This window comes from Canis aureus, chromosome 6 (assembly GCF_053574225.1).
Source record: "Canis aureus isolate CA01 chromosome 6, VMU_Caureus_v.1.0, whole genome shotgun sequence".
NCBI lineage: Eukaryota > Metazoa > Chordata > Mammalia > Carnivora > Canidae > Canis > Canis aureus.
Genome location: NC_135616.1, coordinates 46,056,459 through 46,074,486, shown reverse-complemented (window position 1 = coordinate 46,074,486; position 18,028 = coordinate 46,056,459). Strand labels below are relative to the sequence as shown.

The 18,028-nt window shown below is 39.6% G+C and overlaps 2 long non-coding RNA genes across 4 annotated transcripts; both read right to left on the bottom strand.

Annotated features, from left to right (window-relative positions):
* Positions 1-403: 403 nt before the first annotated feature.
* On the bottom strand, positions 404-10,994 carry LOC144316022 (uncharacterized). Of its 3 annotated transcripts, XR_013381771.1 has the most exons (5): positions 10,401-10,994; positions 7,216-7,751; positions 5,520-5,660; positions 1,842-4,590; positions 404-1,285 (listed from the first exon to the last, which is right to left on the bottom strand). It is a non-coding gene; the product is annotated as an uncharacterized LOC144316022 (long non-coding RNA). The 3 variants fall into 3 exon arrangements; XR_013381770.1 differs by lacking the exons at positions 404-1,285; positions 1,842-4,590 and having other exon boundaries at positions 5,082-5,660; positions 8,458-10,994; XR_013381769.1 differs by lacking the exons at positions 404-1,285; positions 1,842-4,590 and having other exon boundaries at positions 5,082-5,660.
* Positions 10,995-12,224: 1,230 nt separating this feature from the next.
* LOC144316021 (uncharacterized) lies at positions 12,225-16,104 on the bottom strand. The gene is made up of 2 exons (XR_013381768.1): positions 15,871-16,104; positions 12,225-12,551 (listed from the first exon to the last, which is right to left on the bottom strand). It is a non-coding gene; the product is annotated as an uncharacterized LOC144316021 (long non-coding RNA).
* Positions 16,105-18,028: the final 1,924 nt, after the last annotated feature.

Sequence of the window (18,028 nt, the reverse complement as noted above, 5' to 3'; positions counted from 1 at the left end):
AAAAGAGTCAATGTCATGAGAAACAAATGATTTTTAAAAAACACATGGGGGTACTATTTTAGATCAAAAGCTACTGAAGAGATATAACAACCAAATACAGTGTATGGTACTGGATTAAATCTCAAATGGGAAAAAATCTATAAAGGAGATTTTTGAAAACAACTGACAAAATTTAAATATGAATTAGGTGACATTGAATTCATGTTGATTTTCATGCGACAACAGTACTGTGGTTGGTTTGGAGAATTTGTTTTCTTAGAGATGCAGGACAAAGTCCTTAGGGGTGAAGTGACATGACATCATAATCTTCAAACGGCTCTATAGAAAGAAAAGCTAGCAATAAAGCAAATGTGCACAAATGTCTAGAATTTAGGGGATGAATATTCATTGTGATGTTATTTCAGCTTTTCAATAGGATTGAAAAATTATAAAATAAAAAGTGGGAAGAAAAGATTCAATACTCTTGATAAAATGTTTTATTGACCCCATGTGTTTGGCCAGTATGCTCTTGCATGATGTGAGCTACTTTAAAATAAAAGCATTTTAGAAATAAACGGTTCCACCATCCCCTTTCTTTTACAAAATGGTAGTTGCAGGTAATAGTTGCTTTGTATTAACATCTAAAATAACAACTTTGCAACTCCACATTGGTTCTTCTATTTTTTTTCTTCTTAATGTTACTGGTCCATGAGTCTAGATGTCTAGAGAGTGCCACACCAGTGCTTGGCTTGTGCTGTTCGGTTCCACAACATTATTCATGTCGTGGCACATACAGAAAGTAGTAATATGTGTATGGCCAATGTCTGAAGGCGACTAGCCCAGAAGTTCTGGCTGCCCCCTGGATGAAGGGGTCACCATCTTGGTGCACCTGTGAGCCATCTGGGCCACACAAGTGTGCCATTGTCATAGGTGGGACTCAACTTCCATGCATAAAAGTGCTATGAACTGCTTTACACACAATTTGAAATGTTTGCTTGAAAAAAACCATCTAGTATATGTCCAACCGCTGTGGATTCAGACTTTGCTTTCAATGAAGGGATATAGGTATCTTCGTGTGTCTGCAGTTGTACTAAACACCAGTGCAGTGTCCTGTCTCTCTGACATGCTTCCATCTGATCATCACTCATCTCAACACTTGTTATGATGGATCTTGAGTTGTAATGAGGTTAACTGCAAGGCAAACTCCTACAGGAGCATATGGAGGAAGCTCAGGAGCTAATGTTCTATCTCTGGCTTTTGTGATTCAGTCCAACTTGAATGTACTGAGATGAGACAAGAAATGACTCTGAAGACAGAAGCCAAAAAAGGACAAGTTAACCCAGTTTGATCCAAACCTTTTTCACAAAGTAGCATTTGGTGTTTAAAGCTTAGTGTCCTGAAGTTCTACATAATTAATTTAAATTCTCTGTTAAGAACCTGCTCTAATGAGGAAAGAGCACTGATTGGGCTTACAAAATCCCAGTGCATCCCGATAGCCTGGTGAGTCTCTTAAAAGCATATGCTCCTGGTCCTTATTCCTGAGAGATTCTGATTCAGTTGTCTAGAGATCTCCCACCCTGGTGATTCTAATGTGCCATCCAATACTGAAGCCTAGAATCAGAAATCAGAGGCTAATAGTAAGAACTGGAAGTCTAAAGTGCTTTACAAATAGGAGACATTCGTTTTATTATGTAGCTACTATAATTTTCTTCCTGTCTTCCCCTCCTAATTTCCCAACATGGTTGACTGATTCTATTTGGAATGGAGTTTTTCTTCTGGAACCTCTGTAGTCTTATTCTTTCTATTACTTAGCAAGGACCCGTATGCCTGTGGTTAGCCCCAGAAAGGTAACAGGAAAGTACCTGCATGAGGACGTGTGAGTGTGCTAACAGCTGAGAGTGTGCTTTCTTTCTGAAGCCAAATAGTACGTTGTTGTGACCTTTATTGGTCTAGATTAATCATGCCTTCACTTCCTTCCATTAACATGGGCACCTCAGCATTCTCTGTCTTGATTGTCTTCACTGTGTGCCAGGTATGATACTGAAAACAGCTGGACTGTTGCTTAATTTTAGACCTATTCCAACTTCCTTTTTCATGGTACAAATCTGATGGTCAAACTATAGACATGGCAATAAGATGATTTATAGCTGAGGATAAGAGTGTGACTTTAAATTGATGCTGAGATTTGCCAGATACAGTTCATATGGTCCAAGGAAAGTAAAAATCGAGTATCCTAATGATGATGATGGTGAGAGCCAACCCACAGTGTTTACCACCTGTCAGACACTGTTCTCAGTGCTTGGTTCTCATTGATACACTCAACCTGCACAACTCTACCTGTTCTATACTCTTATCATCTTTATTTTACAGAAGAGGAACCTGAGGATAGGTTGGTTCTACACTTGCGTTTGCCATTAATAAGCTGTGTGAGCTTGGATATGTCACTTAAACTCTGAGGACCTGCTTTCTTTTTTTTTTTTTTTAAGATTATTCGAGAGAGAGAGAGAGAGAGAGAGGGAGAGAGAGAGGCAGAGACACAGGCAGAAGGAGAAGCAGGCTCCGTGCAGAGAGCCTGACGTGGGACTTGATCCTGGGTCTCCAGGATCACACCCTGGGCCGAAGGTGGCGCTAAACCGCTGGGCCACTGAGGCTGCCTGAGGACCTGCTTTCTGATTGGAGCTGTGAGTCTGCTAATGATCTCTGTTCTCCTTGATTCTAACCAAGGCAGTCCACTTCTGTCCGTTTCTCATATTGATTTGGTGCAGTGATTTATTATTTTCTACTCTTGCCCTACTTTGTTTTCCATTAACCTCTTTTCCTACTTCCTCAAACTCTTCTGCATTTTGACAGACTTCACTTGTAAGTATAAACAGCTCCTCTACATATATTGACCCTGGGTTTGGGGACTTTTTAGGAGACAAATATAAGGCTTGGAACATTAATGAGTCAAGCAATGGCATTTCCCTGAAAATAAGTAAGTGAATGGTGAAAATGACAGCAATAGTACTGGTGGAGCCATAGCTCCTTGGGGTATTATTGCCATCTTGTGTAGCATTTTCCTAAATATTGATCACATAACTGCTGGCGTAGTTGTGATTTAAAGAATCAGAGTATACTGATACACCTAATAATGAGGCAACTACCTTAGGATTTGTTATCCTTCCAAACTGAAAGTGTGGACCATGAGATTGAGGAAGTAGTAGAAAATACTCAAGAAACTTAAGAGGACTGAGGTACTCTGTTTACTTCAAGTGGCTAAGGGATCAAGGAACAGTATTGCTCTCCATGGTGACTTACTCATTCCAGAGAAGCAACTATCTAAAGGAGAAGCTAAGAGTCATGAGAGCAAACTTCAAAATCATTTGGATCTTTTGATCCACCATGTCATTGGAACCTTGAAGTGTGTGGTTTCCTATCCCTTACCTATAGATCTGAGTGTTTTCATGGTCACTGTATTAAAAACTTCTGTAAAAAAAGGCCTGATAGGTGATGAAAAGTATTCTCCGCTGTGTATGCCTACCTGGCACTTGTAACATTCAATTCTGTATTTCACATGAGACCACGGAGTTTATGGATTCCTCCAAGTATTCAAATGACTCACATCAATGAAGGCGGTAAATATGTTGGGCCAAAACACCATCAGAAATGTCTTTGTCAGCAGGGAGCAGAAGTTATATTAATTAAAATGTTCTGAGAAGGTACAGGGTGCATTCCCAAAGAGTCATCAAACTATTTTAATCCTAATTAAGGATGTTTGCTCTTGGCATCTTGGAACATAGGGGATTAGAATTGAAAAAGTCTGTTGCATTTCTAGAAGTAAGGTCATCAAACTCAGACCAGATCCCTCAAGCTAGGAACTGAGCATATTTTGATAGAGAGCCACCACTTTAGTTAATCGATATTTGTTCAGTGCCCTCCCATGTTCAGAGAAGATTATGAAAAGGTATGAAGTGAAAAGATCAGAGACAGCTCAAATTTGTGTAGTGGAGCAAAGGACTCAGGACAGTGACAAAATAATCACTGACCTTTTAAGGCAAAAGTGTGACTGAATGGAGGGTATTCTTTCTGTATATGAGTACTGGCATATCCTGAGACTGTGGCCCACGTGGGGCTGGATCGTCAGCATGTCCACCTTTATCTGGGAAAAAATGATGTCACCAGGATTTTTAGCCTAAGACCTAGACAAATTCATTTGTTTTATGGTAACCTGGTGATGCATTGTGTTACAGCTTAGTGTTTTCTGTGTGGATTTTGAAGCCTCATAAAGTTGTTGAGGCATTTCCTCACTGTAGCTTGTCACTTGTATAGACTGAGTACAAATCTTTGGACGTGACTGCAAGCCATTTTATCTGTTGTCAGGAACGTCATTATCAATGCTTTGAAGCATAGTGAATAGATGCAACTCTCATCATTGGAAAGGTCGGGTTAAATAATCCAAGCTGAAAAAACAGGAGGTAGATGCTATCCTCTGGACGTCACATTCCTGGTAGAGCATCAGTTTTCAAATGACAAACTCTGGCTCATCCTCTGCCTCTGAAAACCATTTTGGAGGAAGGAAACTGGTTTAATGTTCAGAGATTCAATGTTGGTGCTCCTTAAAAAAAGTCTTTCCTAAATGAGAAAAGAGAAAAGAGAAAAGAAAAAAGTACTATATATATATATATATTTTTTTTTTTTGCATTGCAGTGATGTTGAATATTGAGGTTGAGACTATGAAAATACTTTTTTTTTCAACTTTAAAGATGAAAGCTCATTCTTACCCAAAGAACGGTTTGTGTTGGCACTGGTAAAATTGACATTTGAGAGAGGAAAGAGAGTTAGCTTCTGGCCGGAGGGCACGCTTCTGACCTTGCTTAGCTCTACTGGGAAAGGGCCAGGGCCAAAGGCCTGGCCTTACCACCCGGGTGCACCCTTGGCTAATACTCTGCAGAGCAGAACGCAGAGAATGGGAGTGTATGACACACACATCAATCCACATGTGTAACTCTGTCAATTAAAAGACCAATAAACAGGCAGCTTAATAGAATATTATGCCACAGATTACTCTAATCAGCTCGACATATTGATTTTTGAGCATTTTCAATTTGGTTATCAGAACAAAGTTATTCTTTTTTTAATTACTTTGCCAATTTATTGTTGTGTTCAGGGGCTTCTGCAGTATTTTCCTCTCTATCGTTTCATGTTGTAGGAGATGCCCTACCACAATTAATGTTGAATGGGTTCTTGGGAATGGGTTTCATACGATCAAGACAGCATTGACCAACTTTATTCTGTTAGGTAAAGTTGGGTGGTGAAAAGATAGATAGAGAGATGTGAAATTGTTGTGAAGGGGATTTTTGCCTGGATTCAATCTAAATACATCTCAAAAAATTGTAAAATAGAATCTACCAGCTAAGACTAATGAGCACAGAACTGCATTGATTTGGCCCAGGGTGGACAAATAGAACATCTGGCATATTTGGCACCAATGACACAGCTGGCATTGTTGGAAACGTTTCTGCAGAAGGTACAGATGCAGAAATGGGAGAATTGGTACAAACAGTGCAGATGGAACAGTTGGAACAGATGACAGTGGGCAGAGCTGGCGATGCTGGCACAGGTGTCATAACCTCAACAGCTGGCACAAGTTGTGACAATCCTGGGATTTCTTCGTACAAGGCACATGTTCATTTTGGCTTTGGCTGCAAAGCGATAAGAGCATTTTATAATTAGTAAATGTGCCATTTAAAAAAGAACTTTTTTCCCCTCCATCCTTAAGGACATCTACCTCCAACTGTTAAAGCTTGGAATATAGAGCATTTTTGCAAATTAGAATTTCCCTGAGAAAGCCATAATTGATAAATACAGATTTCATAGGAGAAGCAATTAGATATTTTTGTTCAGACATAGATAAAATTCATGAATGGAATTTCTTCATAGGAGTTTTGTGGGAAATAAAGGTCAGATTTTTGGAAATAAAAGTACACTTTGCATTTAAAGTGAAATTTGTTATCAAATTAGCTGCGATGTGTTTCTGAAATACAGGGACTATTCCCCAATTATGTGAAATTTCCTGTAGAATCACGCTTGAAGACATGGTACAGAATTGGAAACCGGTCTACAGAACAGGTTGGGAAAACAGGAAAAAAAAATGCTGGAATACATAATATGGAGAAATCATGAATTGCCACTTTCAAATACCAATGGGACTTGGCTCTAATTTCATTTAAAATGCTATAATTTGGGCTTGAATTAAAAATACAATATAGTATAATCTTTTGGGCAATGACATTTAATACCAGATGAAAAGTTGAAAGAACAAAGCCACTTGTTTGTTAGTGGCTAGAAATATCACCGTTTTCTTCTTATATTTTTGTCATAACAGCCTATTCATATTATGGGAAAGCCAAATAGTATTACCTAACTATAAAATAATAAAAACATAAGAAAAGATTAGGTAATGGGCTTTTAAATTTATGTGCACATTCTCTTGAAGATAGTGAGTGCTCCATCAATTCCTGATGAGTAAATGAACCTAGGGTCTAAGAAATACCAATATTCCAAATTTTTAAAAATCACTAATTACCTTCTCTATTGAGGACAAATCTTCCATTAGAAAGAAACGAAATGAATTAGGTCTCAGCCCTCCTTAAAGCCTCAAACTCGACACATACATGTTAGCCAGCTTCCTTCCCCAAGGGAAATCATAGATGCGAAAGATTAGTTGGATGTTATATACTCCTTATCCTCAAGTAAACCCAAAATTTCTTTAGGTTTTCCAGCTTATATTAAACTAAAACCGGCATAATAAACCACCTTCTAGTTATTATCAGTGCAACACTGTGAATGTTTTATATGTGTCCTGAGACTTTTGGGAAACTACTACAGTAATAGTTAATTATTTCAAACTGGACGTCAGGTTCTTGGTCATTAAAAACATACTGTCTTTGTTTCCGGATGACCCTTGCATGTTGTTACCTATAGTTAATTTAAACAAGAAACCCACAGCAGTGTAAAGTTATTTAGGCATATTTGATTTCAATTTTTCCATTACTTCTGCTTTGCTATAACCTCATGTTGAACCCAACTAAACTATTCTTATTATTCAGAACTTGAATTCTATCACTTAACATTAGTTCATTTCTTGACTGAGATGACAAAAAATGTTTCTGCTTCAAACAGATAAAATACCTTAATTTTCTAACTGTACTTTTGTGACATAGAGAAACTAAGAGAGGAGGAGGCAAGAGGGCTTACTGTTCTCTCCGGGCACAAAGATGATGACAGATGAATCCCTAGCCAAACAGGCTGGAAATGTCCACCTTGTACCTCCTCGCTTGGTTTGAAACACTGCTTCATGGCTGAACCTCAGATGAATATTGCTTCTAATCAATAAATGCCGTATGAAAAACGATCAATTCAGGAGCGTAACAGATAGGGGTATTTCCAGGATTTGGCGTCCGTTGGGTCGGCAGGAGTGTTTCTGAAGGAAGAGGATGAGGGTGAGTCATTCCTCTGAGCCTCTGCCTTCCTCAGGAATTAAACGAAAATTAAACATGAAAGATGCAATCTGCTGTAGCAATGTGATTCCTTTATCATTGTCCCAGCCACTATCTATTTCTAAGCACATTGAACTTTCCAATTTATTGGCATCTCATCTTATGTAAATATCCTTTTCCTTCTCTTAGCTCCAAGACATCAGGATGTGCTTTCATTCCTCCCTTCAAACAGTTGCTCCACATTATGCCTCTCCACCGTCCCTGGGGCAGCTTCTCTTCTCTGCACGTGGCAACCTGGAATACAGTTTTTGCCTAGACTTAGGGTAGGGAGGTGGTAAACAAAAATTAAGCATATTATTTAAAACAAAGCCACTTATAAATGTGAACAAAAATCCAGGGGAAATTTACATATTAATTTCAAGCACTGAGGAACCATTATATTCAGACGTGATCTCCTTCCACATTCCCTGCATGGTCCCGATGGTCCCTAAATACACATCAGCCCCAGCTCCTCTTTGGGGTCATGAGCATCCACTAGCGCACTGGGTGGGGCACCAAGCTTGTTTGTGTGAAGGCAGAGCTTTCCTGCCCCAGACCTGCAGAAGACTGTGCTCTGATTGATGAGATGCAAAAACATGCTGTAAAATGACCTATTCTTGTTACTCTGTCGGAGACAGGAAAGGAGGGAAGGAGAGGCAGGTAAGAATTAGGTGGGGTGGGTTTTTTTTTTCCTTATGGAAACAGAGTAGTCCTATATGGACGTTAGTGGGCTATTATTGGCGACCTGTAATGTAGAACCAGCCAGATTTAAGCCATGATTGATTCTCCAAAATGATTATGCTGATAACTATCATTGTGTCATGTGAATAAACAACTAATTGAAGTGTAGATACATTTACTCATGTTTTAAATATGTTTCAGTACAAGAATATTAAAAACTTACAAAATAAGCAGATAGACTAGGATAACGAGCTCTCGGGTGTCCATCACCTAGACTTACCAATTATTACTATTCTGCCAATTTTGTTGCTTCTTTCTCCTTGTCATCCATTCACACTTCCCCCTTCCCTTTCCTGGAGTATTTTCAGGAAAATTCAGGATGTTATTTCACCCTGAAATACTTTGCTGTTCATCCCTAAGACACAGGCACAACTTTTTGAAACACAGTGGCCAAAAATAACAATATTTCTTTGACCTCATCCCACTTAGTCCATCTTCAGAGTCTCCTACTTATCTCAGAGGTGTGTTTATACCATTAGCTTGCTTGGAGTAGGTCCCAAATAGACTCCTGATTATGTGTCTCTCCCTTTTTTTTAAAGATTTTATTTATTTATTCATGAGAGACACATACAAAGAGAGAGAGAGAGACAGAGACACAGGCAGAGGGAGAAGCAGGCTCCATGCAGGGAGCCCGACGTGGGACTCGATCCTGGGTCTCCAGGATCATGCCCTGGGTTGAAGGCGGCGCTAAACCACTGGGCCACCCGGGTGTCCCTGATTATGTCTCTTATGCTTATTTTAATCCCTCTCTTTTCATTTCATTGATAGTTGGATAAACCAGGTTATTTGTCCTTAGTATGCCCTCACTCTGAATTTGATTAGTTGCTTCCCTGTAAAGACTTTTGATCTAACCCTATCTCTGTATTTCCCCTATGTCAGTATTTGGAGCTGTGGGCTTGATTAGATTCATGGTCCAGCTTAGGCAGGAATATTTCATCATTGCTGCTGTGTCATTACTCCCTATTGCACCATCAAGCATACAGTATCTGGTTGTCCACTCTCAGTGATGCTAAGACTGGTCGGTGAGTTCAGGTGCATATACTCTTGATCCCTAAGACTATATTAATCAATTCTCAAGCTTCTTTTCACATATGGATGTCTCAGTGTCTTTGTATAATCATCAGGGAGTCTTTCAATTGTTAACAAAAAATCTTTGATATTAACTTTATTAGGGAACTGCCAAGGGGCAACATCAAGTTTCCATCAACACATGTGCACACACACCCCTGGAATTTTTTCCATAACATACATATATATTGTGGGAGTCTAAATCTAGATTATAACCTGCTTTTTATGTCCAAATGCATGGGCCATTTGCAGGCTCACTGATCAGTTAGCAGTTCTACAACTGCTGCTAAATATTTGTAGTCTGGTTAATTTCAGCCATATTTGCAACCAAATTGGGTCCACTGTTCATTGATATGTAATCAGTCTACAAGCGATTGGCCCAGTGGTTTCAGGAACGCTGATGGCTAAATGAATATAACTATTCTATTATTCATTATTTGGAAATTCATCATTGTGATTGTCAAATAATCGATAATTTCAATGTGGTATGATTTGTTTTTTTATTGTAGATCATTGATAAAGAATAAATAGAAATATAGCAAAATATGTAGAGACACCTGATTCCAAACTATAAACATTCAGGTTGAAAGCCTACGATAAACCACATACTAAATTTGATTGTTTTAATAGATTGTTAAAGATAAATACAATTAGAGGTATATGCAATTACATATTTAACAGACGTCTCCAATGTTTTAGTATTTTTAATTCTTATGTTTCCTGATTTACTTGAAAATGGAAGTGTTAATGTCACTGGTCTAGGATTAATGAATATAAAATTCAGTGTTTTTCCAGTGGTGATTCATAGTAACTATAAACACTCTCAGCAACAGGCAACAGTGGAACATTTCAAGTTTTTCTAAAACCTTAATTATGAAAAATGTCTTATTTCTGCGTGAAGTTTAAGTTCATTTGATGGTGGCTACTGCCCGGTGGGAGAGAGCATTTGAACAGATGAGAGAGCTGAGCTGGGGGAGGTCACATGTCGTAAGCAAGGCCACACCAGCAATAAAGGACAAAGACTTTCATCAGGATCACTGCTAAATCCAGTTTGAACTTACTGCATTCTGTCTAGAAAGAAAGAATTTCACTTACTGCTGCCCGCAGAGCTTTGATTATTCTGAAGCCTAGGCCTGTCCGAAGTGCTGAAGAAGCTTCCAGTTTGAACGCGCTCCGCCTGCTTCTAGGTTCCAGTGATCTTTGGTCAAAAGCTTTGTACAGTCTGTTTCCTGTTTACCTGGCGGAGGACGTTTGACTGCCATGATTCTCATCCCTCGTGCATCTCTCAACTAAAAACCTTTTCCTCCTTTTAATGTTCGCAGGGGAGCTGGACTTTTATATGTTCTTCTTTTCTCTTCCTTTCTTTTATGAAAACACAATAAAGTTGGAGAGGAATAAGGTACAGGCTTTTATAGAATACCTGTAAGATCCTTGGTTTCTCGATCTAAGATTTTTACTTCCTCAAATATGAAAAAGTTTGCCCTGGCAACCACCCCTTTAGTTTATGTACTTTCTCCTTCCTGATAAATGCCCAAACAGTGTTGGGAGGAATTTCCTTATGAAGCTCCACTAGTCTTCAATGTGACTTCTGCTGTTGACCCATTTTTTTTTTAGAAGAATTGCCTTTCTTATTCTCTGGCTTCCATACTTAAAAAAAAATTGAATTAGAAATCTTCCTAATTAAATACATGTTTATTTATTTATTTATTTTTTTAATTTTTTTTTTAATTTTTATTTATGATAGTCACAGAGAGAGAGAGAGGCAGAGACACAGGCAGAGGGAGAAGCAGGCTCCATGCACCGGTAGCCCGATGTGGGACTCGATCCCGGGTCTCCAGGATCGCGCCCTGGGCCAAAGGCAGGCGCCAAACCGCTGCGCCACCCAGGGATCCCCTAAATACATGTTTAAATAGAGGTACATATTGCTTTTCTTAGGATATTTTTCTAATCTTCTAATAAGACTATGGCCATTAAAATTTCTTTTAAGATTTTATTCATTTATTTATTTATTAGAGAGAGAGATTGAGAGAGGAGGCATGTGTGTCCATGCATATATGAGCCCCTGGAGGGATGGAGGGAGAGAATACCAAGCAGACTCTGCACTGAGCATGGAGCCCCACGTGGGGCTTGATCGACCCTGAGATCATGACCTGAGTGGGAATCAAGAGTCAGTGGCTTAACATACTGAGCCACCGAGGTACCCCTATGACCATTAAAATTGAGAAATAATGTTTTCTCCCTGATTAGGACCCCAACTTTTGGTCTTTTCACTGGATATGGAGAAAAACATATGGTGCTTTTGAGACAGTTGCTTAAGCGAATTGAGGGAAAGATCAAGAACTTGAAATTTCTGAGCCCGAAGGGGAAGCAATGAAGGGATAAAGCTCTATGGTTTGTGGTCATTGTCAAGAAGATCTCGGCAGTCATTATATTCACTTTAAAAAGCAAAATGAGGGGATCCTTGGGTGGCGCAGCGGTTTAGCGCCTGCCTTTGGCCCAGGGCGCGATCCTGGAGACCTGGGATCGAATCCCACGTCGGGCTCCCGGTGCGTGGAGCCTGCTTCTCCCTCTGCCTGTGTCTCTGCCTCTCTCTCTCTCTCTCTCTGTGACTATCATAAATAAATGAAAATAAAAAAATTAATCTTTAAAAAGCAAAGTGAAGTATATTTAGATTATAACCAAAAAATAGCAGCAAAGACCAGGATAACCTTAAGAGTAACTGTTTTAATATCAGAGCAGGATTCTAAAGAACTCTTGGAATCTTTAAGAACAACAAGAATGAAAAACAATCCTTAATCTTTGATTCCTGAGAGGCTAGGTGCCGAACTGGAGGCTTGCTGGAAAATCAGTGTTTTCACCTACTTGAAGCTAGGACTCTCTTTGCTTTGCAGAAGCCTCCTGTACAGTAGGGCTGAGATCTTTTTTTTTTTTTTTTTTTTTTTAATCATCTGAGTCTAAACTTGGGCCATTTCTTCTTTCCTCTTCCTCCTCTCAGCCTCCATCTTCGCAATGACAGACTGCATTCGGTAATTGCTGTCTTTTATAATTGTTCTATCTCCAAATTGGCTGATTAGGGGAGAGACCCAGCTGTCCATCAAAATGGTGTAAAGTGGCTGAAGCAGCCATCCCCTGAGCTGAAGAAAGTTAATTGCACTTTCTGAGGCTGTCCCAGTAGGAGAGGTGCTGAGAAGAGCCCTGGGAATCCCTGTTAGTGCTATTTTTTTTCTGAGCGTGTCCATTTGTAACCTGGAAAAAATGTAGTAAACAGCATGTTAATTAGATTTACAGATGAAATTAAATCAAGAAGAGTTGGGAACACACCAGTGAATAAAGAAAAATGCTGCATGGGCTTTCTGAGGTTAAAAATATGGAAAGAATCAAACAGAATGAGAATTAAGGTAGACAGTTGTAACCCCAATGCTTGGGAGGGGGAAAAAACAAGCTATAAAAGTAAGCAGCAAGAGGGAAAAATCCAGAAAGCAGTGATGCCAGAGAGACCAAGGGAGAGTGGACAACAAATTAGATGTGTTTGCAATATGCCATGGAAGCTAATGTGATTTGGGGCTGTATGTGTAGAGACATCACATCATGAGGGAGAGGTGGAGTAATTTAGTGCATTTGGCAGAAACACACCTGGAATATCCTGTTCAGGTCTGTGTATCTTGGGAACACACAGATATAGAAGAACTAGGGGGAAATTAGCATAAAGCAACAAAAGTGATTAACAGGTGATGGACTGATTTTTAGAAAAATGGACTGTGTGATTTGGCTTAAGAGTCTCAAGATTGAAGCATTTAGTTTCAGGCTGTTTTCCTGATCTTTAACCTACGAATCCGGAATTATTAAAGCGGAATTAGTATAAAAGTATAGACCCTAGCTTGACTGGACCGAAATTGACAAGAAGGAAAATAGGAAAATTTCCTGTGAATAAAAACTATGAGATTATCTCTTTAGGGGAGTAAGAGGAGCGCCAGTCTGGAAAAATATGAGTTTACATTGTTATCATACTTGTCATTCCAAAGCCATTCTATTCACCCTGGCCTTGACCCCTCAACACTGAAGAATTCAGTGGAACTGCTCATCTTTCAGGACCCGAGAACCCTCCCCGGATGCCCATTCCTCTGCAAAGTTCTGCCCAGAGGTGCCCATTTAAAAACTTCCCCTTATAAGTGCTTGTGGCAGATGGCTTATCTTTCCCGTCCTTTTGGATGCTTCTGGTATCTGCAAAGGCAGTGACCAAAAGCAACAATTGATCTGCCGTGTCATCTCGATGTGTGGCTGGAGGCTGTCGTTTAATCCAAGGGTTGGCTTCTGATGGCAAAGGAAAGATGAATCTAATTTTAAGAAAATCTCAAAATGATAGCTGGAGGAGCAGCATTTTGTACTAGCTAATGAGGCTAATTTGTTCTTAAAATACAAGTTGCTGTGTTTCCTAAATTAAAATTCCCTTCTGATGTAAATACAGAAGATATAAATACAGAGAAGAGATGTATGCTGTATTTTTTTATTTTGCAATTTGGAGCCCATTCTAAAAGGATCTGTCAGAGAAGTGATTTTATTCTCTAACTTCAGGGAGACCTTTATTTCCTGGCTTCAAATACATGGAAGGACAATATTAGCATGAGTTTTACAAGAAAGAGAAGAAGGTGAGATGATTTCCTCCTGGCTAGAGATTGTAAAATGCGTTGTCCTACAGATTATTTCCTATACCGATGTGATTCTCAACTTCCTCATCAGGAAAATGAACATCGGGGAGTGTACTGGCTTTCAAAGTAATTAAATAATCCACTGACAAATGCTTTATTAACATTTAGGTATTTAATTAAATCTGCTGGAGAGAAAGTTCTTATCCCTAAATCAAGAGGTTTCCCTGCCTTCTATTCACTGTGGTGGGGAAAAGTAATTCTCGGGTGGTGTTGCTATAGAAGATTGTCTTATTCTTTTCATTTTGAATGATACAAAGAACAGAGCAGAGTCTTTGGATAAATTAAAGCAAACAATAAAATGGAAGACCTTAACAATAAATGCCATTAATTTTCTAAAGACTGTTTGATCAGCTATTTAAGAGTTCGGACCACATCCTAGGAGAAATAGATACTCTCTGAACAGGGCAATAGCATTTAATGCATAAACTAACACAGGGCAAGGATCTAAGGTATCTTTTCATATCTAGTTTATCTAAAGGATCTCTTCAATCCTTTCACTCTATATTTTGCTTCTGAACACTGGACTCTGATTTTTTTTCCTTTTTCTTTTTTTTGCATGTGACAGAGAAATGAGCTGCCCCAGCCTTATCTCATTTTAAGTGCAGGTCTAGAACTGGAAAAAGTTATGTTATTTATATGAATTAATTGGTGAATTATGTCTGAGATTTTGGATGCATCTCTAACAGATAAACTTTGCCATTATTGACACCTATAATTCACTTTAAAGCAGTTAAAACTGTTACTCAAAGGAGCTTAAATTGCTCCTCACTGACCTATCTATGTCTTCACAAGAGACCATATGAGAGCTACCTCAGCTGTAAAAATCAGTGCTCAGACTAAAGATTTCCTTTTTTCCCTTTCCATCTGGATTTGGCAGAGTTTCTCTAAAACTTGCTCCTCCCTATGTATTTTCTTCTTTACTGTAGTACTGCTGAAAAATGTGAAGGAAGAGCACGCCAGGTCAAAGGAAGGAAAGATCTCTGTGTGGAGCCAGGAGGCCTCGATGCAAGTTGCTAACATGCTAAACATGCTTTTGCCATCACGTGTGAACTTGTTGCCACGGTGGCAAGACCCTGCCTCATCCGGCTGCTGTCGGCATCTCCAGTCTCGTGCTGTGCCGCTCCCCTAGCTTCAGCCACAAAGGCATGCTCTCTCTGGCTTGAATATCCTGTCTTTGCTGCCTCTGGGCCTTTGCACTTGCTGTGCTTTCTGGCAGAAGACTCTTCCCCTAACTCTCTCTAGCTGGCTTTCTCCTCTTTTGGGTCTCAATGTAAATGTCACTGCTTCAGAAAGGACTTTCCCACTTACTCAGTCTCCATTAGCCCTGGTGCTGTTACCTTTTCTTTCTTTTCTTTTCTTTCTTTCTTTCTTTCTTTCTTTCTTTCTTTCTTTCTTTCTTTCTTTTTCTTTCTTTCTTTCTTTCTTTTTTCTTTCTTTCTTCTTTCTTTCTTTCTTTCTTTCTTTCTTTCTTTCTTTCTTTCTTCTTCTTTTTTCTGTTACCTTTTCTATAACATACTCTCTATCATATCACCCTATTGTCTCTGCCCACCCTCTTCCTCCTCCTCTCCCTCTTCCTCCTTTTCTTCCCTAGTACACAAATTATCTTGCCTTTTTGCCTGTTTGTTGACTATTTCCTCCCCTAAAACGCATGTTCCCTGAGAGCAGAGGATGTGCCTACTTGCTCTTCACATTTTCTCCAGTGCTGAGAACAATACTAGACCCACAAAGGTGAACCAATATCTGTTAAATGTTGGACATCATTTATAGAAATATTGCATCGCGCATTTTCCAAACATTTTTACTTGTAGAAATGGAGGAGGAAAGAAACATTAAAAATCATTGTTTTAGAATACACTCACGCATGTTTCTTAAGTACGACTATATCAAGCTATCAGGATATTATAAACGTTGCCAACTTCAGCAAACTCATCTGAATATACACACAGATGCCAGGGTAGTACCATCAGAAAAACAACAAATCGATAAGTTAGATTCTTGCAGATGCAGAAGAAATTGAAGCACTAACGAAAGGATACAGGCTGGAAGGTCCTTCAGGTCAAGAGCCTTCATTTCAATAATTCTTTTGGATCCTGTAAAACAATTGTAGAACATGGAATGCACCCACGGCCTACAGAAGGGCTGAAATAGAATGGAATGTTGTCATGGTAGACGTCAGGGAAAAGCCAGTGGGGAGGATGTGAAGTAGGTTCCATTCTCATTCAAAGAGCATTACCAGTACAAGGCATCTAGCACTGCTCCCTTGTGTTTCCCAAATTACAGAGGCCTAAAATGAGGAATAAATCCATAGAAAGGAAGGCACCTAGGCCTGCTTCCAGAGCACATGATACAGAAAACAAAAATTGCATTTCTCAAGCCCTTGTGAATCTAAGTACTCATAAAGACTCCTGGTCAGCCATGCTCTGGGTCTAGGAGAAGCAAGGAAATCTCTACCAGGGTCACTGCTACAAGTACAAAGGGAAAATTTGCCCACAAGGTGGCAATAGCTAAAGGCCCCTTCTAAGGGTCAGGGTCAAGGTCAGGTATCATGTAAGTGCTATGCATATTCATTAAATTCCCATCACAACCCTGTGAAATACATACTATTGTCATTAACATTTTTATGGATGAAGAAACCAAGATACAGAAAAGGGAAGTGATTAATTTGCCCAAGATCAGTCTGCTAGCAAGTGACAGAGACATACTAGAACCAGGAGAGGTTGGCTCCAGAACCTGCAGAGGCTGAAAATGCTCATGCTTTTTACTATGAGATCTTGGTTTTGAAGATATCCTCAGTATTTTCTCTTATCTATGTAAGCAGGAAATTGGGTGGTAATTTAAGGCCAACAGTGCCTTACCATGCCTAAGCAACATACTAGAAAGAGTGTGTAGTGATCCCTCTGTAGTCAGCCTCCTCCAAAGGGGTTGATGGAAAGAGGCTTGCTTCTTTCTGCAAGCACCACAGCATTATGCAGGGGGCAGTAAGGAAAGCATTCATGGCTTCCTGAACAGGGTCTACCTGGCTTTCTGCTGCACTCCAAATGATGCTTGGTGGCAACACTTGTCCCAAGGTCCCACACGCCTTAGGAGAGGCAACACAGCAGAGAGAAAGGGACCAATGGGGACACTGGAAAGAGGCAGTCCTGGATTTATTTATTTATTTATTTAATACATATTTTTAATTTTTTTAAAATTTATTTATTTATTTATTTATGATAGTCACAGAGAGAGAGAGAGGCAGAGACATAGGCAGAGGGAGAAGCAGGCTCCATGCACCGGGAGCCCGATGTGGGATTCGATCCCGGGTCTCCAGGATCGTGCCCTGGGCCAAAGGTAGGCGCCAAACCGCTGCGCCACCCAGGGATCCCCAGTCCTGGATTTAAATCCGGGCTCTGCTGCTTAATTACCAGCATGGCTGTTGGCAAATTATTTAACTCCTTTATGCCTCAGTTTTTTCTTCCACAAGATGAAATTGGTCATACTCACTTCCAGAGCTGTTGTTGGCATAATTAATGAAATAAGACCTGTGGAAATGTCTATTACATAGAAGGCACTCAGTAAACACTAGCTCAGTCTCCTGAAACCAGACCAAATCCTTACCTGGAGATAGTTGAAATTATGTTTGAGGTCTTGCATGGTGTCAGAGTATGTTTCTCAGCATGGGGCATGGAACACACAAAATTGGGTTAGCAGTTTGCATTTGTGTGATAGAAATGGAGACCACTAGCACCATGTCAATTCTAAGTCACTGAAATCCACACCAGTTTTATTATTGAAGATGTAGACCCAAGTTTAGCAATATAGGCATGTGATGAAGGGTGATGGAGAGCAATGTTTGCCCTGATGGCAACAAGAGAGTTAAGGCAATTAAACTAGATTTTACCCTCCAGAGTCCAACACTGTTTCTCCAAGTACAGTGAGTTACAGAGATAGCACATCATGTACCAATAATGAAAATAACTCTGTGAACAGCACGGAAGTAAGTAAGTTGGGGCTACTTCCACCCACACAGAGATGAAT